The 5,586-nt window shown below is 41.7% G+C and overlaps 1 protein-coding gene across 1 annotated transcript in view; it reads right to left on the bottom strand.

Moving 5' to 3' along the window:
- TMCC3 (transmembrane and coiled-coil domain family 3) overlaps positions 1–5,233 on the bottom strand; it is a 219,873-nt gene extending 214,640 nt beyond the window's left edge. Inside the window, exon 1 of the mRNA XM_005877021.2 lies at positions 5,146–5,233. The gene's annotated coding sequence lies outside the window, so the exon portion shown is untranslated. The remainder of the gene's footprint in view (positions 1–5,145) is intronic.
- Positions 5,234–5,586: the final 353 nt, after the last annotated feature.

Raw genomic sequence — 5,586 nt, 5'->3', positions numbered from 1 at the left:
AGAGAAGGTCCGCTCCCAGTGCAGACACTTGCTGCCTGTAGATTTCCTGACAATGACAATGGAACTCAGGATGGATACCATCTCACAGCACTTTTTTAAGAATTAAAGACATGATATACATTAAGGGATGAACAAATGTCTGTTCAGTGCATCCCGGTGTGTCAGCAGGAGGGGTGGCAGTAACCCTAGCAGGAGAAAAGCAAGACCCACTGGCTGCCCTGTAACAACCAGGGTTTTAAAGACACATCACATCGCCTCATTATCCTCGCAGCTCAAATCCTGAAAGCCTGGCAACCTTCTATCTTCACACTCAACAGTGAACAACGCCCTCAAACAACGGAGACCAAGTATAAAACCGTATATCACACAACATCTTGTTTTATTTTTATTTTATTCTGCGTATGCCTTGTGTTGTGTATGTTTCTTTGTATGTGTGAAATATTCCAAGGAACCAAAAGAATGTACATAACATGTATGTACATTTTACATAAAAGAACAATAATGAAATACCCTTGGACCCATCCCAGAGTTTAAGAAAAAGAGTAAAATCAGTATCTTTGAAGCCCCTCGTGTCCTCCTGTGATTCTTGGCCCTTCCCTAGCTCCCATCCAGAGGAGGCAAACATCCACCTCAATTTTGAGTTAATCATTCCTTCGTTTTCCTTTACAGTTTCATTAAATATATAGGCACCCTAAGCAATAAATCATTTAATTTTTCTTTATTAAACTTCATGTGAAGGAAATTACATATTAGATATTCTTCAGCAACTTGCCTTTTCACTCAATATTTATTTTTTTACTTTTATCCATGTTTGCACAAATAATTATATTTCGTTCATTTTTACTCCTACATAATAGTAATTCATTGTGGGAACATACCACAATTTACCTAGCCATTCTCCTGTTTATGACTATTTGTTTTATTTCTAGTCTAAGACTCCTAACCTCAAAATAGGCTTACACAGACCCTAAATATTTAGGGTAACCATATAATTTATTGTAAAAACTGAGACATGTTTGAGAGTGAAAGGCAATGTTATTAATAATTATACCAGAACAACAGGCATAAACCGGACTGCATAATCATTCCATAACACTGATTATTATCTCAGGATTTCTACAGTGAAGACTGAGACATTTAAATCCAGTCCTGCTTCACTGATGGTCAGTTCACATTTCACATGCTATTAGCTTCTGCATTTAGAGTATAAACCCAAAGCAAAGCCCAAACAATTAATCATTCCTTTTATTTGGGAAGAAGAAAAGCAAATTCCTTAAGAGGCAAGACGGAGAAAACACATAGCTTCCCAGCCTCTGCTTCTCAGACATTCACGGTTTATTATTTGAAGAAAACTTCAGCTACAATGGCAACGACAGCGAAGATAACATTTTAAAGGCCTTAAGATCCAAATCCTTTTTCTGAACTAGGACAGGGCTCAGGGCCGACTACCTACTGCCTCATTTGGCCTTTGCTACAACCTGGTGTGGCAGGTGTGGCAAATGAGGCTCAGGGAGGTAGAGTGACTTGTCTGAGGTCACAATGCATGTCAGTGGCAGAGCCTCAAACACTGTCTAAATGAGTGACCATGTAATTTACTATACAAATCAGGACATTTCTGGGAGTAAAAAGGGAGTGCTATTAACAACTGCACCAGGAAAGTAGATGTAAATGGGGACACCCCCAGCACACCAGGACATGTGATCACTCTAGTTCTACCTTTCCCATATACAGTTGTAACCTATCAAGTTCAGAAATAAGTGATTTACGGAACTGACCAGAATTTGGACCCAAATCTCTGGTGTTCACACTCTTTTTGGGTGGAGGTGCACCTCTCTTGCATGATACACACAGTCTCTCACCCCTCCTCTCAGTACATGTGAGAGGCTTGAGAGGCATCCCAGTAGCATTCTTCCATCCAGCAAAGCCGGTCATCATTTGCCTCCCTGAAAGTCATAATTAAATTAGAGCAATATTCCTCCTCCCAATGCACCTCCTGTCTGGAGCTGCAGCGGCAAAATTAATGTCCCGTTCATCAGAGCTATCATCCCTCCTGTGACCACGTTCTCTGACTGCAGCCTTTTTCTGCAGCAGGTTCCTGGAGACCCTCATCCTCGCGCCTTTCTTTACACACACGTGTGGAATGTGCACCGTGAGGAGGACTGTTTAACGGGATGACTGTCAGGGGACATCTGTTGTGTGGAAGACAGATCGCACTTGCTTTACTAGACTCCAGAGGTAGAACCAAGACCAACAGACCTAAGTCACAAGGAGAGAAGGGGAGGATAAGATGATGGCTCAGGAATCAGGTATGCTGCATGATCACACCATGATCACACACAAGTGTGTGAGTTCTCACTCTATTTCAAACACACACACATACACAAATACACAAAATAATTTTTTAGAAGAAATGTTTTAGGCATAGAAAAATAACTATGTAAGTCTCTTCTGGGCCCGAAGCACATGTATGGCTTTTGCTTATAAAAATGTTCACAATCACCCCAAACCAGAAACAATGCAAATGTCCATCAAAAGGAAATGATGAACTGTAGTGTGATCTTACAATAGGAATGCTCCAGTAATAAAAATGCACACAGATCACTGCCACATGCAATAAATTACTCTTACAATCAAAATGTTGAGGGAAAGAAAAACATACACACACACACACACACACACACACACACACACACACACTCTATGATTACATTTAGGTAAGGTTCAAAAATGGGCAAAAGTAACCTAAATGTTAGAAATCAGGATGGCGGTTGCCATCTTTTGCAGAGGAGGTGAATGAGGTTTGCGTCTGGGATGTTGATAATACTCCATTCTTGACCTGGATGATTGTTACAGAGGTGATAACTGAGATAATTAATCAAATAATACCACTGAAGAGGTGTGTGCACTTTTCTGTACGTTATACTTGGGGGAAAAGTTTACTTTTAAAAAGTCTAGAACTAAAATCTCTTTCAGTCAAGTACTCTGTTACTTGTACCAAAATTATCTTCACTGTTTATTTGTGTGACTTTGGGCAAGTCACTTAACCTCTCTGTGTCTATTTCTTTATCTGTAATAGCAACTGATATGTAGAGTTGATGAGAGAAAGTATGTGATATGAGTATATGAAACATGCTTAACAAGTGTCACACACAAGTAAGCACTCAAAGCTGTTAGCCATTTGATTTCCTGGGATTCCATTGACTCCTGCCCTCATCATATTTAGGACCTATATCTCCATTTATTGTATCCTTTGGATTAGGTGAGGGCACACTGAAATAGATAAGTCCATCTACTCTGTTGGGAGGACAATCTGAGCATATGTAACAAGAGCTCAGAAAATGTTTGTACCCAGTATTCCATTCTAGGAGCCTATCCTAAGGAGAGAAGACACGCAGAAAAGATTTACATGTTGCAATGCTGTTATGTGCAATTGGATGTTATTCATAGAAGTGAAAAACTGCAAACTATTATAACAGGAAACAGTCAAAACAATAAACAATGCCAATGAGAACTGTTAATGACACAAAAAAGTTAAATATAAAAGCAAGAGGCTTATTTATACCCATTAAAAAATGACAAATACACACAGAAAAGATTAGAAGAAATTATACCAGAATTTAAGCTATTTGTTCCTACATGACAGTATATAGGAACTTTACAGGACTTTACATTTTTCTTCCTTATACTTGTCTGTATTTTTCAATATTCTTCTGTGAGCATATATTACCTTTTATAATAGGAAAAAGAAATGTTAAACAAAGAATTGTACCACCTTCTCCGAAGGCCTCTGTCTCTGTTGTCAAGGTGACAGCCAGCTGCAATCCATCATATTTTAGGAAGGACACCACACAGTGAAAGTGTCTGAAGGAAGGTGACTGGCAGGGTGGCAAGGACTTCAACAACAAGCCCCCTGAGGAATGGCTGAATGAATGGGACATGCACCTTGAGAAGGACGATTTAACCACTTGTCTTGGAACATCTGTTGTGCAGAAGACAGACTGCACTTGCTCTACTAGGCTCCAGAGGTCAGAACCAAGACCAGAGATCAAAGTCACAAGGAGAGAAGGGGAGGAGGAAGATTATAGTTGCGGAAGCAAGCATGCTGTATGAGCACACTATAAGCCTCAGGTTTCCTTCCTATCTAACAGTAAGGAGCTCCCCTGGGGATGTCCAGTGGATTATCTTGTGAGCACTGGGCAACCATGCAGCACCATCCAGCACCAGCTTCTCATAACAGCCTACTCTGTGGAGAACCATGAGTTAGGATCTCTGAAATTTATAACCAAACTAGAGGCCCAGTACACGAATTTGTACACAGGTGAGGTCTGGCCAGCCTGCCCCGATGGGGGCCAATCAATCGGGGCCGGGCTGGCCAGGGGGGAGGGTCCTCAGGAGGTTGGCCGGCTGGCCGGCCCTGCCCCCGATCGGGCCGGTTGGCTGGCCCCAGTGAGTGTTATATCAACTGGTCATTCTGGTCATTCCATCACTTGGCTTTTATATATATAGATTCCAGCCAGGGTGTAAGCACTTGACTCTCCTTTTAATCCTTATCCCTTGCCTTGTAGCAAGTTCTTCAAATTTTACCCAAATTAGGCCACTTCTTTCCATTTTTTCCACTTGTCCACTTTAGTCTAAGCCGTCATCATCCTCTCTTCCCTGGACCACTACAATGACTTCCTAACTGGTTTCTCTCTTCTACTGTTGCCACCCCTATTCCCAGTCTATTAGCTACATAGGAGATCAAGTAATGGTTTTCTTAAGCTAAAGTAAAAAATCATTAATACGACTACAAGATTCAAAGTGGAGACTCCTTAACAGGGCTCTTCCCCATTGCTCCCTGGCCACCATTTAGGTCCCTCATTTGAGCCCAACTCTTTCCACCTCAAGGCACTTGCATATGCTGACACACTCTGCATCCCCCACTGTCTTGACCCTTCTACCATCAAATCTCAGATGTCATTCCCTAATTTTAATTCTGTGATGGCATCTCAACACCCTAAAGATCCTTTATATAAGTAGCTTATGTGATTTTTTGTGACCCACAACTGTCCCGTTTGCACCCACTGCCTCCAGTCTCTCAACTAAGCAGAATGTGCTGCCCCCTCCCGCTCGCTAATCCCTCAGATGCACCAGCATTCTCCTCACCCGTCAGTTTTTATGCATGTTCTTTCCTGCGCCTGGAAAAATCTTCTTGTGGCTACATTTCATCACCTTCATGGCTCACCCTGTGGACAAAAAAGGGGCCACATACTAAACCTGTAAAACTCAGGGGAGACCTACATGGCAGCCTCAGAGACTGATAACCACATAGGATGGTCTGAAATCAAAACTTCCTAACTAAAAGAGAGTCACGGCATGTCCTAGGCCTGTAGCTTCCCTGACAAAGGTCAACCTTTACCTTAACTGATGCTGTTGACTGTTTTTTTGCATCTATGATAACATACCTTCAGAATGTCAGAGTAATTCCCTTTTCCAGACTTAAGTACCAGCACCAGGCCAGAGACCACAGAACCCATCACTGTTATCTTGTTCCCCAAATACCATCTCTGTGGGCTGTAAATGTTAACTATCCTGTACACACCAATG

Source organism: Myotis brandtii, unplaced genomic scaffold (genome assembly GCF_000412655.1).
Source record: "Myotis brandtii unplaced genomic scaffold, ASM41265v1 scaffold504, whole genome shotgun sequence".
Taxonomy (NCBI): domain Eukaryota; kingdom Metazoa; phylum Chordata; class Mammalia; order Chiroptera; family Vespertilionidae; genus Myotis; species Myotis brandtii.
Note: the sequence above shows the minus strand (reverse complement) of the source record. Positions and strands in the feature narration are given on the sequence as shown.